We start from the raw sequence: 19,267 nt of genomic DNA, 5'->3' as shown, positions 1-19,267 counted from the left end.
AAATAATTTATTTTGTTAAAATAACCATTTATCATAGTGATTTCAAAATGAGTGTCATTCTTCTAATGTCTGCTAAGGAACTGTCAAGACATGTCTGATACTGAAATACTGAACAGACACGGTCTTGACAATTTGCCCCTATAAGTAATAATTTATACTACAGTAGGAATGTTTCACTATTGTTAATTAATTAATGTTGGTCTAGTTGATTCAGAATGTATTTCCATTTATTTCTGTAAAGACAGAAGGAAATGAAAACCAATTGCTTTACACATTAGATTAAGAAAGAAATTATTTTAATCCCTGGAGGGATCATATTGCATTCATATTTAATCATAATGTTATCTCCCCCTAATGTATCACAATCAAGATCAGTTTTCATGGAAAAATGGGCCTGATAGACGCCAAATATAATTGAACCCAGAACACTGGGCAATGAATGTATTTCATTAGGTTTATGGGAGTTACAATCCAAGGCCTCTGGAAAGAAGGTACTTGGTTAGGAAATGTTGCTGTAGAAAATTATTGGAAGCTAATTGCATCAGATGGAGATAGCTTCATTTTAAAAATAACTGGCCTGTGAAAAAACCAGCTTTATGGCTCAAGAAAATCTCTCGTTTGCTTCCTACTCTTCCTCTTAGCAGAATACCAGACTCTGAAAACTCAAAACCTCCTATTTATTATTTCTTACAGTATCAAAATTCTGTAGGGCTTTTACCTTAGCCAGGTTGGAAGCACTTCCTTAACAGTTTGGATACTGCAAGAATATACCAAAGAAACAGACAGAGAATTAGGGGAGATTTGATCTCACTATCTGTCTTCAAACATTCTCCTTTGTATTTGTTGGCTAGGGAATTCAAAACGTCTACCTAGCAATCTCTCTTCCAACAAACCAATGAGTTAAAGAATGACTGGTCTAACACTATATGGTCTGGAGTAGAGCTGAACTTCAGTCTGACCAAATCTATTTTATTTTATTTATTCAATTTCTATAGCTGCCCATCTCAGCCAAGTGACTCTGGGTGGATACGAAAATGCCTGAACTATTATACCACACTGGCTCAAAACTCACTTATCTTTCCTCTCATAGGAAGCAGAAGGGATCTCACGGAGACAGAGGTCATTTCATAGAGCTGTGTAAATTAAAGCAGGCACATTGTTCTTCCCATTAATTCCAGCAAAAATGGTAATTCCATCTATGGAAATAGGTAACTCATGAAATTCCTCCATGCCACTATCATTCTCTTGTTTTAAAGAATTTTATTGGTTTTTAAATTTTATGGGAAAAGGGTAGGTGGATATAACAAAAAAAAATGGCAGCTCCATCGTGCTAGAGGTAGGAATATCTCCAATTCTCACAACTTTTATTTTTTTAAAAAAGATAAAAGATAAGCATCTTATTATACATTGTATCAACCATGTGTTCAATCATCTCTTTTGCCACTTTCTCATATATCAACAATTAGAATGATATTCCAGATATATTTATTTTTGTGACCTGAGTCTTTCCATTATTGTTCCCTCCCCCCTGTCCCCAGGAGGAGCCGCAGCCCCTCCCTCCTTCATGTCTTGTGTATTGTCGTCTTTTTCACTACTTCTTATATTTCTGTCCTCTAGGAGGGCACTATGTTTTTTAATAAAGGCCTCTGCCTCCACAACTGTGTTAATTCTAATTCTGTTTCCCTCCCAGAAGATCAGCATTCCTTCTGGCAATAACCATCTAAACCAAATTCCTTTATTATATAATTTCTTTGATAAAGAGGAATACTTCCTCCTCTTATCTCTTATTTTTTCAGAATTTGTTTAAGAATGGCAATTTCTTTATCTTTATATTTTAGTGGTCCCCCCCTTTGAGCCCCTAGAATCTCATCCCTCGTGGTCTTCCTAAGAAATTTAACATGTACTTCCCTTGGAACATTATGTGTTCTGGCATATGCTGAATTAATCCTATAAACCAGATCCATATCCCACCACAACTGTTCTTTATCTCTTTTAATATATTCTGCTAAAATTGTACTCATAATATCCTTAAGATTTTCATCTTCTGTCTCCAGTAGGTTCTGGAATCTGAGAAAGAAGGACATTCTTTCAAATTCTATCTTTGCCATAAAATTTTCCAATTCTATATTCCCCTTCTGGACTGCCTTAACCTCCTCCCCCAGCCCAATCGTGCCCTCCTCCAGCACACCAATTCTCTGTTTATTTTCTGTTATTTGTTGCTACACACTTTTAAGCTCTTCTCTAAAATCTGCTACCTCCTTTTTCAACTCATTTTGTCCCTGCATAAGAGCCTGAAACATTTGAGTAACAGATAAATCTTCCACTACCATTCTCTTGAAGGGAATGAGAAAAGACTTGATTTTTTTTAAATGAGAAAATTATAATTAGAGTTAAATCCCTATATCATACTTTAAAATTTTTATTTTTATAATCTAATTTTTAAAAAAGAAATTCATTCATGTCTGAAGCTATTTATCTCCGCTCCTTCCGTGTAAAGCTCAAGACCCACCTTTTTCAATTAGCTGGCCTGGCTCAACCATAGTTTTATCCAGTGACGTGCAGTCAGGTGAGGCAAGTGAGGCACAGCCTCACCACTCTCATCATGAAAAAAAAAGGAAAAGGAAAAAGCTGAGCTAGTTGCTGCCTCACCGTGGATGACTCTGCTTAACCTCACTGGTGCTCCACCTCCCCAAGTGTAGTGACTTCCTCCCCAGGCCCCCATTCATTTCTCTCTCTCACACACACAGCTGGATAAAACTATATAAAAATCTAGCCCAGCTTCACTGATTACAAGTTTGAAAAGGCAACGTGGCTCCACCTGCAATCAAACTACCCTTGGGGAGGGAGAGCACAAGTGAGCACTGAGGAGACCACAGGAGGAGGCAGGAAGCCAGGCAAAGAGCCATGCTGTAGTACACACACTTCCCCCCAGCCTCTTTCTTTTGGAAGGCTCGGCTTGGCTCCCCTCCGGCTTCTCTGCCTCTCCTCTCACCCCAGCCTGCCAGCAGGAGGTGGTAGGTGGGCTTTATTGTGTTCCAGGCATTTCCCACCCAGACAGCAGGCTGCATTTGCAATGGTGGAGGTGTTTGGGAAAGGCAGCAGGGGAATGGGGGGGGGGGGAGGTGGCAGAGGAGCTGCTTTCAAGCCACTGGAAAAGATATCCAATCCAACTTTTGTGTGTGTGTGGGGGGGTTTGTTTGAGAGTGAGTGAGAGAGGGAAGGGGTAGGAGAGATAGTCCAATCCAACTTGTGTGTGTGTGTGTGTGTGTGTGTGTGTGTGTTTGAGAGAGGGGGAGGAAGGGAGAGAGGGAGGAAGGAGGGGAAGGAAAAGAAGAAGAAAAAGAAAGAAGGAGCAAAGGAGAAAAACAAATGCTGTCACTTTAAACTGGAACTGAGCATGCCTGGCTGTGGAATTCTGGGAGTTGAAGTCCACAAGTCTAAAAATATTTGAAACCCAGCACTGTGTCAGTGCCTCACCAGTCATAAACCTCACCGCATGTCACTGGTTTTATCCCATTCCTCCTGACAGTCTTTTTAAATTTGTAATTTTAACTGAGGGTATTTTAATTGTTAATTTTAATTCTATTACTACTATTGTATGCATTTAACGATTGTTACCTCCTCTGTGTACGTGTATGTGTTTGTATGTATGTGTATATGTATTTGTATGTATATGTATATATGTATGGGTTTTTATTGTACGCCGCCCCGAGTCCTTTTGGAGAGGGAGCGGCTAACAAATTAAATTTATTCTATTCTATTTTATTATTCTATTAATGTTTACATTCTTTTTATGAGGTTTTGCCTCACATTTGATTCTATTTTCCTTGACCTTTCCACAGGGATTCTTTTACTTCTTTTCAGTCTAAAATAATGTGGCCATAAAAATCCCCAGACTTTTAGTATATATAATGTTGAATCTTTGACTCTTTCTTTAAAAGCAGACATTGGGCTCTATAAATATCAAAAGCCAGAGCATGGTTGAATAATGCCATGATTTCAAAATTAAGATTTGGCTTTATATGTGAAAAGCAAATACCATCAAGACTGAATGACAATGGAGACAGATATAAAACAGACAAATGTCACTTCTGAATGAAGGGGTGATGAAATTGCTGAACTTCTCTTCAATACCTCCTAAAATGTGCAGGTATTCTAGTAGCATATAATTGGCCCTGCATAAAATTTCTTTATAAGGATGATGGGAAAAGGAGTGCATTTCAAAGTCTAACAAAGAGACCTCAGTTTATAGATATACACATACAAACACATCTGTGTTTATACAGGTAGTCTAATTTATGACTGGTCATTTAGTGATTGCTCAAAGTTATGATGGACCTCAAAAAAACTACCTACAACCAGAGGTGGGCTGTTCACCCAACATCGCAAATGTGAGCATGTGCGCATGCATGCTCGCTTTGCATATGCATTTCCGCACATGCATGCAGTCTTCCATGCATGTGCTTTGCTCACGCACCCAGCTTGCACACATGGGTGCGGCTTAGAAAATGTGGCTAAATAGCAGGGCATAGCCCCAGGGTTTGGGCCCACCGGCAAGTCACAATTACTGGTTTGCCGGAACCAGCCCCAACCAGCTGAATCCCACCACTGCCTACAACCCATATTCAAAGTTCTGATGTTCTGCTTCCCTTTGAAATCACATGACCAGGTTACGGGGGCTGCATTTATAAGCCGTTTGCAGCATCTCACGGTCACATGACTGCAATTTTAGACATCTGGTATTTCCATCAAAAAGTACCCCACAGCAAACAATGGGCTAGTTTAATGACCCTGGCATTCACTTAACAATCATGTTCACTTAATGACCACTGCAAAAAAGTCATAAAATTGAGTGCAGACATGTAGCGACCTGCTTTACAACCATCATAACTTCCAACTGCACTTGCAGATTAAATTCCTGTATATCATTAAATGTGTTTCCAATGAATGAAATAATATTGATCTGCACTGTAGTACAGATTTAGTGAAATTTTGCAGGTAAACTTCATAACTGGTGTTCTCTTGAATTGTATGGATGTATTTGTTCTAATTTTCATTTGTGGAAAGGATTTTAATTGGGAAATTGTTGACGTGTTTTGTTTTGCATCGACTGTGACTGCTTTTTTTTATGTATACCAAGTTAGTTAGGTTCTGTTCTGAAAGGGAGTTTAATTATTATGCTAAATTAATGAAAGAACTAATCCAGTATACCATTTTTACTTCCCCTTCTTTAAAAAAAATGTGCTTATTGGAAGAATATCCCATTATTTGCAGACCTATTCAATATGTAGATCCTTCTACTCTGACTCATTCGTTCTCTAATTTGACTTCAGTACATGCAGATGCTTGAAGGAGAAATGTGTTTCTTTTCAAGCCCTTGTTAGTTTTCATCAGTCAAGGTTGCATTGGTAATAGTAAAGTAATTAAAGGATAAACCCACTCTTACCTGACTTAAATGGCATATTTCCAATTCTCATGAATGACTGTACAATTCAACTCATTACTGTTCAAAAAAAAGTCTTAACTCAGATTTTCCACTAAGGATGAAACCCACTTCTGCTTTCAGAAGCACATGGGTGTTATTTCATGGGCATGCTGAAGTAGCAGTAAGGAAATTCTAGTAATTTCAGGGAAAAATCCCATAAGAGTAGAAGCGAACAGTGTTAGGGTTAGGTGTCCTTGAATTGGGGTTTACCCCCAATGAGATTTTCCCATGTATTTTCCCAGGAAAACTAATTAGAGTGGGCTCGCAAACTCAGGTCTCTGCTAAACATTACAATGTGCTATGAATCCTTTGAAGATTTCAATTTTGCTGTCAGAATTTATGGAGACCTAATCCTAACCCTAGGTGGGTTTGACTCCCAATGGGATTTACTATATATTTTACCAGGTAACATAGTGCAGGATCAAAAAGTCAGAACCCTCCTAAGAATAATAATGCAATACATAACCCTTAGGGGTTTCTGTTTTGCTCTCTGAATTCATGGAGAACTGATCTTAACTATAAGTAGGTTTGTCCCCCAAAGGGATTTTCCCATGTATTTTCTCAGGATAAGCAAGGTAGACTTGCATAGTTATAGTCCTAAAAATAGCAATGCACTACGAATCCATTGGCAATGTACGTTTTGCTCTCCCAATTCATGGAGACCTTACCCTAACCCTAAGTGGATTTCCCATATGGCATTTTTCTATGAATTTTACCAATAAAAGATATTTTTCCAAGTGTTTTACTAAGAAATGTAGTTAGGGCATGCTTGAAAAGTGAACTCCCTATTAAGCATACAAATGTGCTACATATTCTTCTGCTAACTTCGATATTCGTTTGGCTTTCCGAATTTATGGCGAGCTAATTCTAGTCCTAAGTGTGTTTGCCCCCAAGTGGTATTTTTTAATCTATTTTACTAGGAATGTAGATTGGGCGGGATTCATAAATGGAGAGCCCCCTCTAAGCATAACAAAGCACTAGAAATTCATTGGCAACATCCGTTTTGCTCACTGAATTCATGGAGACCTGTTGTGACCCAGCAGGATCCCTTGCAGCTGCTGAGCGACTCAGATAGCGACGAACCTATGAGTCGGCTATGGAAGAAGTGGAGCACCCTGGGCAGGGTTCAGACGCAGAACAGCCGACCAGAGAGGCTGGTTGGCCACCAGGGGGCGCCTGAGGCATGGAGCAGTGCGGAGGATCGGAGGGAGTTTGTCCCTGACACAAGATTAAGAAGGGCAGAGAAACGAAGGCAACAGCTGCTCCGGAGACAAGCTCCTAAGAGATAATCAAGCTCAGGTGGTTGTGGCGTGGCCCCTCCCAAGAGCGTATATAAGAAGGGACTTTGGGAGGAGGCTTTTTGCAGCACACAACTGTTCATAGTAATCTGTAGAATTCTTTGTCTGATCTGCCTTCTGTTTCTATTTATAACAAGCTGGAGAAGCTCTTGTTTGTATCTGTTGGAGTCTGGGTTGCTGCCAACATCTTGTCTGTGAGTCGTGTTTGGGCTTTCAGCCAACAAGATTATAGTATTGTCAGTAAAGTGTTGTAGACAGCTAAGCCTGTGTCGGCGTTCATTACCGGACGGAGGGGGGTCAGAACAGAGACCTAACCCTAAGTCAGTTTGCCGCCAAAGGGTGGGTCCTGGTGGGTGTGGCAGATGAAGAATACTGTAAAATGTCCATTCCCACCCAACTCCAGGGGAAGGATACGGTAAAATCTCCATTCCCTTCCCACTCCTGGGGAAGGTTACTGCAAAATCCCCATTCCCTCCTGATCTGCTGGGACTCGGGAGGCAGAGAATAGATGGGGGTGGGGCCAGTCAGAGGTGGTATTTTCTGGTTCTCTGAACTACTCAAAATTTCCGCTACCAGTTCTCTAGAACTGGTCAGAACCTGCTGAATACCAGCTCTGATATAGGGTGGGCTCAAAAAGCGAGTGCCCTCCTAAGCATACTGATGCATTATGAATCCACTGGTGACATCTGTTTTGCTCTCTGAATTCACTGACAGTAACTCTAAGTAGGTTTGCCCCCCCAGTGGGATTTTGCCATGTGTTTTACCATGAAAGATAGATAGGACAGAATAGAAAAATGAGCATTCCCATCAATGTTCCCTCTAATTTTTTTTCAGTGTGAGCAGAAAAGTATAGTGTTTGAGTGGCACATTTTCATGCCTGAGTACCTGAATTTTTTTCCCAGATGTCACCTAAGACAACAACGAAATCAGTATTATTTGAAACTCAAAGTTATGTTTATTCAAGGTACCCGCTTAATTAAAAGTGTTATATAATATCAGTATCACTTAACAACGCTCCTGCTTAGCAACCAAAATGTTGGTTCAGAAACTTTGCCATTTGAAGTGCGCAAGTCTTAAAGCTGTCAAGTTACAAGACGTTTGCACCCCTAACCCTTTAGAAAAAAACCCAGGGGTGTTCAAACTTGACAGCTTTAAGACTTGTGGACTTCAACTCCCAGAATTCCTCCTCCAGTCATGTTGGCTCAGGAACTCTGGCATTGAAGTGTGCAAGTCTTAAAGCTGTCAAGTTACAAGACCCTTGCACTCCAACCCTTTAGAAAAAAAACCCCAGGGGTGTTCAAACTTGACAGCTTTAAGACGTGTGGACTTCAACTCCCAGAATTCCTCAAGTTATGTTGCTCTTTCACCTCAGCATCACTCTGGTTACCTCCATCCGGACCTGGCAGCTGTGGCAACGTCATCAGCCTGGATCTGCTCCATCTTCGTTTTTTTCACGGGGCAGGGCCGCTGCTGAAGATGCCGATGAGCCCCCACCACCAACAGAATAACTGCTGCCTCCTCCTCCTCCAACAGCACCACCACATTTGCTGCCCGGCACTGTGGCTGAGGTGAAGCCGCCAAAGCTCCCACCGGTGCCCCCGCCCATGGCAGCAGTGGCAGTGCCTCTCCCTCCGCTCGGAGCACCTGAGCTGGGCCCCACATTATCCCTGCCGCCTCCTCCTCCGCCACCGTGCTTTGAGAAGCCATGAAGCCTTATTTTTCTGCTCCCGCCCCCTCCGCCGCTTTCCTACTGGTTCCCACGATGGTGCTGTCATTGCATTCCTGCTCGCCACCTCACTTTTGCCAGGGCTCCAGCGCCCTTTTCCCCTCCTGCAGTCAGTCTGCACCTGCCGTACAGCTCCCGCCCCACAGGAAAAAAAAGGCCTCATGGTTCCTCAAAAGCACGGCAGCAGAGGAAGTGGCGGCAAGGGTAATGTGGGGCCCAGCTCAGGTTCTCCGAATGGAGGGGGAGGCACCGCCGCCGCTGCCATGGGCAGGGGCACTGGCGGGAGCTTTGGCAGCTTCACCTCAGGCGCAGCGCCGGGCAACAAATCCAGCAGTGCTGTTGGAGGAGGAGGAGGAGGCAGCAGCAGTTATTCCAGTGGCAGCGGGGGGTTTGGCGGCTTCACCTCAGCCACAGCACCAGGCGCAAGTGGCTAGAATTGGCCGCCCACAAAGGACCTCCGCGGGCTTGCTTTGCTGAATACGGGGCGACTGACAGTAGTTTGAGCAGGCGTGGCCAGCGCAAACTATTGTCAATCACCCCATGCTCATCCAAGCAAGTCTGTGAAGGTCCTTTGCGGGCAGCCAGTTCTAGCTACCTGCAAAGGACTTCCCCGCACTTGTTTTGCTGAACACGGGGCAACTGACGGTACTTTGAGTGGCACAGTCGGCCCCTAGGAGGTCCTAGGAGACCAGCCGTGCTGCATAAGCTCCTGCCGCCATCCCCACCCCCGTGCCCATGCTAACCCTAACTAGGACAGAAAATCAGCCGCGCACCTTAGAGGAAACATTGATTCCCATAGACATAATGATATGCTACAAATCCATTGGTGACATCCATTTTGATCTTTGAATTTAGCTTCTATTCTGACTTTTAACTCTGGCAACCATTCAGATTGAAAGGTTTAATATAAGCCATATGTAATATGCAACAAGTATTTTTTTAAAAAAAAGAAACAAGCAGCAATTTAATTATCACAATATAAACACCACAATATGATTCATTATTAAATCAGTCTTACTGCAGTCTTACAAACCACAAAGAAAGCCAGAGGAACAGGAATTGTTATAAAAAATTATAGAAAATGTGGGATGAATAAATATCTTAAATATTCCATTCTTGTTCTTCACATAAGAAACTAGAAAAATGCCCACAGGAAGTTGAGTTGATGTAATAAGTTCAATTGCCAAAGCAAAAATGGATGTAATGGTAAAAATTACTTTACTTTCCTACCTACTCTGTTACTTGCGGACATAAATCAAGCAAAACACCAAAATCACCTAAAAAAATAAGGCAAGTTATTATAACAAAATAATAATTTCAGAATTAATTTTATTCTTTATATGCACACTGAAACAACTCTGCTATCTTTCAAATTATGCTTATTTGGAGAAATTTATTCTCTAATTTATACCTGTTAGAAAATTACATAAAAATTATTGAACCACAGTTTCAATCTATCAATTGCCACATCTATGAAGCAGACAGCATCAACATCTCTCACTGCACCTGACTTTTGTTTAGTCAATTACATTACTGGAGCATAATATACTGACTCTTTTACATGAAGCACCATATTTTCTTATATAAAATGCTGATATATGTCTGAGACAATAATAATAACATAATGATACAGCATCTACACTTGTTAGTGCAAAGGAACTTTTGGCTAATCTTAAAATGTTAAGGCCTGAATAGTATTTAAAGGAAAGATACTCAAAAGCCCAGGGCTGTAAATTCGACTACAAAGACTAAAAAAAAAGAAAAGAAAAGAAGGGGAACACAGCAATGGTGAGTTCTATAATTTGGTTATGAAAAGTGCATAGCCAATAAAGCTAGGAGGAGACAAATTCTATTTGACGTAAATGTTGCTTTTTCACTTAACTATGGGTAAGAATGGCATCAAACAGTTAATATAAAATTCAATGTTATTGTTAATTACCACATCAGAGGAATCTTTCACTAAACTGTTTGTTGAAGAATATAGTTTAATATTAAAATTAGTTTAATGGATGATGGGATAGATGGGGAACTTATCAAATCTGCAGATGACATCAAGCTAACAGGAAATGCCAACACTCCAGAAGATAGGCTTAAGATACAGAAGGATCTTGAGCAGAGGTGGTATTCAACAGGTTCTGACCAGTTCTGGAGAACCTGTACTAGAAATTTTGAGTAGTTCGGAGAACTGGTAAATACCACCTCTGATTGGCCCTGCCCCCATCTATTCTCTGCCTCCTAAGCAGGGGGTTGGACTAGAGGACCTCCAAGGTCCCTTTCAATTCTGTTATTCTATTCTAATAAATAAACATTTTCATGCACTATATTAAGAAACCACGTAACTCTGAGTTTTAGCCTAAGTTTAAAGTGTTGTATGAACATTAACAGGCAATCCTCACTTCTGACTACAGTTAAGCCCAAAATGTAGGTTGTGAGACACTTGATAAGTGAATTATATTCCTTTTTACAATCTTTCTTGCCACAGCTGTTAAGTGAATCACTGCAATTGTTGAATTAGTAACATGGTTGTTAAGTGGCTACCCCACTGACTTTGCTTGTCAGAAGGTGACAAAGGGCATAATGTGACCCAGGACACTGCAACTGTCATAAATATGAATCAGTTGCCAAGTGTCTGAATTTTGATCATGTGACCATGTGGATGGTACAGGGTTGTGTGAAAAACGGTCATAAGTCACTTTTTTCAATGCCATGGTAACTTTGAACAGTCACAAAATGTACTGTTGTAAATCGAGGACTACCTGTACGTAATTAGATTTAACAAATGGTTATGTCCAGATTTGCCCAGGTATGTATGGTTTCCTACTGTCTGACTGGGGAAGTTTGTCCCAAATTGTCCAGGATGGAGGCAATGGAATTAAAGGGCATTAATCAGGAGAAACAAGAAGCAGCATTTCCTAGCTGTGTTTTCATAAAAAATATCCTGCCTGTGTGGTTCAGATGAATAGGTTTTGTTCTGTTTTCTTTATTGTAAAAGAACAGATATATTAATGCTGATTTAGCTTATGCAGAGTTATGAAAACTCTTGAAAACTTGTGGCAAGAGTTGGTACATTCCGACTCTGAGGTGTGTTTTTTTTTAAACTTTTGACTGATTAATTTACTTGGATGAGTAGCTAGACATCTCAGATTAACAAACGTTGGTCCAGTTGCCATGATTTAACATTTTTTAGATACTTTTGGCCTGGATGATTGAATTTTCATTGACATATTTCAATACATTTTGGAAAGAAACCCCTGCAGTTGGTGTGGCAAGAATTGGTACATTCCAACGACTCTCTAACTCTCTGCCTAACTCCATTTTGTATTTTAACTGTTGAAGTTACTTGGATGTAACAAAAAAACGCCTCAGATTAATAAATTTGGGTCCATTGCCATGATTTTTTTTTTTTTTTGAGATGAGGCCTAAAGGCCCAGGCCTAGTATGAAATTGCAAATCGGTTTCACTCCACCAGTATTTAAGGTATGAAATCACACATTTCTATAACATCCGAACACTGCATAAACAAAGCCAGCATTAATACATCTGGGTTTTGTTTGCAAAAAAAAAAAGTATTGAAATATTATGGTGGAGTTTTCGTTGACATGTTTCCGACCTAGTCAGTTCTGATGGGCATAGCTAAAATAACCGTAACTTTTTGAATGTGTTGCTCGTACTAGAAGAGCATGGCTAAGTTGTGTACTATATATTGCATTTTGCTAAGTAAAAAGAAAGCAATTGGGCTTCAGTGCTATACAGCTCGCCCCACTGACCCACAACCGGTGGGTCTCCTAACAGTTGCAGTGGCTGAACTCCTATCGTAGCAAATGCATTTCCCAATACAACTTTGACTACTACAGCTTTAATCTTAGCTAGGTTTACATGAGGAGTAAGCTTTCCTGGGCAAAGGGCAGCTCATTGCCAGAGCAAACCCCGGGCCAGTACTCAACATTGACTTAACTGCCTCTCCAGGAATTATTTCACCCCAATGCTGCTGAGAAAGGGGGAAAGTGTATAGGTATAATATAGCCTTTATTGTCATTGGACATCATGTATACAACAAAATTGGTTTTAGCCTCACTGGTGCAATCCATGACAAAAAAATGCAAACAGCGTAAATAGTATAAAGAATAATCCCTAAGCAAGTAATTAGGAAAAGGAAAAGAAAAGAACACACAATGTTCCAAGAGAGGTTCACATTAAATTTCTTAGAAAGACTACAAGAGATGAGATTCTGAGATTCTGCACAAAGGGGACAAATGTTAAAATACGAGGATAGAGAGATAGTCATCCTGAAACAAATCCCAAAGAAAGTAAGAGATAAAAGAAAAAAAATATTCGCTTTTAGCGAAAAAACTATTTGAAAAAGGGGTTTGGTTCCGGTGGCTTTTGCCAGAAGGTATGCTGATATTCTGGGAGGGCAGTGGAGTTAGAATTAATACAACTACGGAGGCGGAGGCCTTCATGGAAAAAAACAAAGCTCTCCTAGATAAAGCTGATGATACCACACGAGACACACAAGACACGGGAGGTGCCGAAGCTTTGCTGGTGGGGGGAGGAAGTGGCAACATTGAGAAAACTTAGATCACAAAAGTGAGTTAGAAAAACAATGCAATTGCTGATACAGGGAATTTTTTCTGTTTGATATAAAATAGATTGAATTTATTGGAAGATATAAGGTAAAAATATGCTGTCAAAATATTGCTAAGTAATAATTATCTAATGTATTAACAAGTGAAAGTTATGAGAACCGGGGGGAGTACCATTTCCTGCATAATGTAGCTGTCAAAATTTGTAACCTTACCCATTATTACCCTTTTTCCTTAAAATTCTGTAAAACTAATAAAAAAAATTGTTCAAAAAAAAAAAGGAAAAGGAAAAGAAAGAAAAAGAAAACCTAGTCATACGTTTCCACCAGGGACGTGCGGTCAGGGGAGGCAGGGCCTCACCGCTCTCATCATGAAAATTTTTAAAAAAAGGGAAAAGGGAAAAGGCGCTGAGGAGCCTTCTGCACATGTGGTCGGGAATGGGAGTGCTCCGTGGTCCCCTTCATGTTGACTCAGGTGTCAGGAAGGAGGGGAATGGGGCCACGTGTGCAGGAGGCTCCTCTAGCCTCAGCTAAGGCTCCTCTAGCCTCAGAAAAGCAAGGCCAACGAGGTACCATCCCATCACCAAATCCACCTCTGTGGTGAAGGCCACCATCCTTATTTCTGGCAACAGCATTAAGAGCAGCAAGAATGAAGAAATTGCGGTGAGGGGATGAGCTAATTGAGAGGCATGAAGCCGTTGTCATAGGAACTGCCAAGCCACACTCTCACTGGAAGGCTCTGATGGCAGTTGGAAGGTTCCAACTGCCATTTATGTCATGAAGCAACAGACAGTAAGGGAAAGTGAACTTGGCTTCTTGCTTACTATATCTTAGCATACTATATGAATCCAATGACTCTTCTGGCAACACCTTCTTTATGGGATTATTGTGAAAATGAGAGGAATGGGTATGGTTCTCTTTAGCAGGGTGCAAGCAATATACTAGCTGGCTGGCTGAGATACAGATGGATCAGATAAGATTGATCAATCTCTGAATTCAAAATTGTGTCGTCTACCCAGTTTAGAGAGAAAAATCAAATATAAGAAAGCCAAAGCTGGGAGAAAGTAGTAAAGCAGTAGGAGACTGCTAGGAAAAGAGGACAGAGATAGGAAGAAATAGTACCGGAATTGTTTTTGATATGCAAGTTAGTAGAAAGCAGAGTGGTGTGGGGACAAACAAAGCCATACCACCAGCGGTGGTATTCACTTACTTTCCCTACTGGTTTGCAAATGTGAGCATGCGAGCATAGGTATGTTTGCTGCCTTGAATTGACCAAAACCTATTTTAAAAGTCCAGATAAAATGTTATTATGGCTAGCTTACTGACTTTGTATGCTTCAGTAAGCCTTCATATTATATTGTATTAGCTTAGTGCATCTTCTTCACTGTCCTTCAGATATACTTAAATGCTTTTTCTTCTTCAACCTTCTGGTGTACTTGCAATATTCCATATTATCTATCCATTTTCCTTGGTAAATAGTCTGTCAACACTGCTGCGTGAATGAAGGGCATGATTCAGTGTCATTATTTTCCTGATCTTCCCACTCAGGGCCACTTGAGTCCAGTCCACTGTTCCAACTTTGTATCTAATGATGGGAATTGCCCAGACACTGATTGCTTTGATGGTATTTCCTCCACTGAGTTTGGACTTTAAGATCTTCTTCACTCTCTTGATGTATTTACTTCCAACCTTTTTCTTGAATTCAGAATGCTTGATGTTGTCACCTTGAAGGATGCTCAGTTATTTGTAGTGATCATCTTCATCCAGACTCTTGATGTTGCTTCCATAGGGCATCTTGATTCTTTCAGTATTCACTATTTTTCCCTGTTTGATGGTGAGGATGGCACATTTGTCCAGTCCAAATTCTATTGCAGTTTCTTGGCTGTATATATGGACAGTGTTGAGCTGTGATTCTATTTCAGATGGTGTTTTTCCACGAAGCCTCAGATTGTCCATATAAAGGAAGTAGAATAATCTGGCAGATGTTTTTGATGTTTGAGAGACATGGCCTGGGTTATTCAGTATTTTTGATAGAGGAATCAGTGCAATGGCAAACATTAGTGGTGATAACTAATCTCCTTGAAATATTCCTATCTTGATATTAACCTCTCCCAGTTTCTAACCACTGGTCAACATTGTCTTCGATTATGCCATAGATCTCCGAACAGTTTCCTTAAAAAGAGCAATGATACAGTATTATTTTCTGCATTATTGTTTGTTTTATCAGATTAAGTTAAATAGTATAAATAATACCTTAACATTTGTGGAAAGCAGAGCTGTTATATATAGACCACACTTAGTTTATATCTAAATATTTTCATAAGTATATATTGTAACAATGACTATAACAAATTTTCTGTATATTTTAGGATCTTTTCTAATAATGCATCCATTCTGGGTTAATACTGTAAATTTGATTAATGGAATGACTGATCATTGAAAATCGGAAAACACACTGTAATGTTTAATAACACAAATTTCAAAATTGCTGAAACAGCTTTGCTTTCCTCAGTACAATGGTTAAAAATAGAATACTTAGAAATTCATCAAAACAACCTAATTTAGATTAACCAAAAGATAGACAAATTTGTTAAAAGGTGGAGTTTGTTTACAGAGTTCAGAATTACAGAAATATTGACCATATTCAGAACGAAGCAAAACAAAAACATCAAGATATTTATTCTGTTTCATCCACTATCTGTGATTGGGATTCTTTGTTAATTGGATTGTTGTAGAAAGTGACCTTATTGCACTTGACACTTAGATACTGAAAAAAAAATAGCCATAGTGTTGCAAAATTCATTTTATTTTTACTTCCAAATGTATGATAATTTTTCTACAGAATAAAAATGTGTGATGGCTTAAAAACTGTATCATCTACATTTTTTACAAAATCAGGTCTTGCAGTCTCAAAATTGTTAAATAAATATTTTAGAACAGTATTATCTGGATATTTCATTGTTATCATGCTATATCACATTAAGAAAAAAGGCAATTTACTAAGATTTCTTTTACCTATATTCTAACAATTGCTTATTTTCCAATTGAAAAATACAAAATAATTGGATTTATACAAATTCAATGTATTATTGTTTGTGGCATGTTTCGAAGGGTTAATGAAACCAGCCAAACACAGAAACGGTTTGTAAATGCAGTTTGTATTCTTCCTTCGGCACGAACTGACCAACAAAGCACTAAGGCAATGAATAAATTGTCAGAGTTGCCATCCGGTGCTCCCCACCACCTTTTATAGCTTCATTGGTAATTAAGATAAACCGCACTCCGCGCGTGCACACACCCATCACCTTGTGACCCAGAGCGAAAACCACTCGGCAATTAATCATGGATTGTTAGCAGAAGTTTCTTCAGTTTGTGGAGGTGGGATGGTGAGTCTTGGCAGATGGCCCAGTCTTCTCCCCTGAATGGCAGCTCCAGGCCGCTGGGTTGTCTGGAGCTGACATGTGGCCCCCTACCATGGAGACAGCATCTGGGGAGCTACGAATTAGTTAGTTAGGAGTTGAAAGAATTATCTTAATTACCCAATGTAGCTATAAAAGGTGGTGGGAAGCACAGGTGGCAGCTCTGACAGTTTGTTTTATCAGCTTAAGTTAAATAATATAACTTAATAATATAACTATTTTTGACATATTCAAAGATAGCTTGCTGCTAAACAGTTAAAATTTAATGAGAGAAAATGAAGAGATGACATTCTCAATTCTCCTGAAGTGGAAAATCATCAATTGTAACATGTTTATTTCTCTCCCAGAAATGGAAGGACAAATCTTACCATCATGGTCAGCCACCTTTCTTACACGGAAAGGTAGAGATTCAAGATGGGAGCAGAAGTCATTGATTCTGTGCTTTGAAGCTGTTATCAGGTCCCTTTTCTTCTCAGTCTCGTTTGAGACTTCCTGTGAAGAAATTGATGAGGTACAATTGAAATTAACTTTTAATGCATTTTAAAATCTCACTTACAGAAGTTGTTCTAATTTCTTACTATCATGTAAGATACTTTCAGTGTTCATGCTACTGGTTGCTTTCTGGTATTTTTCATATCTCCTTTTTAGCTCCTTGTACCATCTTTTATCATCTCTGTCAAAATAGGCAGGCCCTGGCAAAAAAATAACAAAAGAACTAGAACTTGTACAACCAAACTTAAGATGAAATAAATCATTTTTGTTTTTAAAATGAAAATAATTTAAAAGTTGTTAAAATGATACTTTCTGGATTTTCTTTCAGTTTGTTTTACAGCTCCTTATTTTCTTTAACAAGGCACACTATTTTACTAGCTAAGAGGTCATTTTGCTCTTTGAAGATGGTATTTGAAGAGAAACCAGAAGATCTTATTTTGAAAATAAATAAATAAATATTTCAATGAAAAAATAACTAACACATTAAATTATATATCAAACAGAATTTTTGTCCAATGAAAACTAGTCAAGTTGAAAGAGGCAATAATTTATCTGATGAATAACTTCTTGACAAAAATTAGCAGGCAGAATATTAGCAAGATTTTTCATCACATTTGCCTTTAGAACAATTCAGCCAAACATATGAAGAAAAGCCTTCTAAATTCTGTTTACAATGCCACAAAAGAAGGCATTCTGTCTAAAATCTCTTATTTTATGACTGAATGGTATAGCCTAATTTGAATTTGAAAATCTCAGAAAAACTAATAGAAAAATTAAGACAGATTTTTTTTTTGCATGACTCCTATGTAAATCTCCTATGAAACAACTGCCACTCAGTATGATTATTTCATGTTTGTTCAATAAACATGGTACCTCATGTTTGTCTATATTATATTTGGTTAAATATTTTTGAATAGGTATACCTGGGAAATCCTGGGAATATACTTAGACTCCAATTGCTCTCGTCTTTCTTGCTCCTCTAAACATGGAAGATTTCGCTGTTGTAGCAGTAGTACAGATAGTAGGAAAAATGTAAGTTAACCATGAAACACTCCAATATGAAATCTTAATTTAGTAACATTTCTTAACATTTTCCCATTTAATTAACTAGATCTCATCTTGGACTTTAAATATGAATTTCAGTGATCCTCTTTATTTGATTTTTAAAGTTCACTTACAATATAGCTGTCAGTCGAATGGATTTTGCCCCAGTCACTCAAACTGCAAGGAAAACTTTCAGTGTGTAGTGCAAATCTGATCATAAGACAGCTGAGGCCTACTCACCCCGAAATCAATCCCTATTTTAAAGTGGCAAATAAATGTTGGGACTCATACTTTAGTCCACTTGTTTTAACAGCAGCAAATATTAAACACTTGGCATACAAAAATCGTGGTGGCAAAATTACTGCAAGTCCTGATGAGTTTCTTTAAAAAGGGCAATGATACAATATTGTTTTCTGCATTATTGTTGTTTAATCAATTTAAGCTTAAAAAGTATAAACATTACTTTAGCATTCAGAATCATTAACCATATTCAGAATGAAGCAAAGCATATCAAAATACTTACTCTGTCTCCACTATGATCCCTGGTTGGGAATCATCATTTTCTTGATTGTGATACAAAGTGACATGGTTGCACTTGACACCTAGATACTGTAAAAGAATAAACATTGTGATGATTGATTTTATTTTTACTACCAACTGTTGTAAAACCTTTCTACAGAATAAAAATGTGTAATGTCTTAAAAGCAATATCATTTACCTTTTGTATGCAATCAAGTTTTTCTTATGACTGTTTTCTCACAGAGACTGAAAAGTGTTAAACAAATATATTTGATGTATTTAAAAGACAGCTTGCTGCTGAAAGGTTAAAATTTTAGTGACGGAGGATGAAGAGATGACATTCCCAATAGTGACTTCCTGAAGTAGAGAGTTAACAACTGAAACATATTTATTTGTTTCCCAGAAACGGAAGGACAAATCTTATCGTCTTGGTCTTCCCCGGACGGATAGGGATACAAGATCAGAACAGATGTCATCAATTGCCTGGTCCTGAGCCCTTATCACTTTTTTGTTTTTCTCTGCTTCTTTTGAGACCTTCTGTAAAAAGAAATTGATGAAGTACAATCAAAATTAACTTTTAATGCATTATAAAATCTTGCTTAAAGAGGTTGTTCTAATTTCTTATTATCATGTACAATACTTACAATCTTCATTCTGTTTATAGCTTTCTGGAACTTTTCATATTGGTCCCTCAGTACCTCG

The sequence above is a fragment of the Natrix helvetica genome, assembly GCF_964273705.1.
Source record: "Natrix helvetica genome assembly, chromosome: 2".
Taxonomy (NCBI): Eukaryota; Metazoa; Chordata; class Lepidosauria; order Squamata; family Natricidae; genus Natrix; species Natrix helvetica.
The sequence above is the reverse complement of the archived record's forward strand: the minus strand, read 5'-3'. Positions refer to the sequence as shown.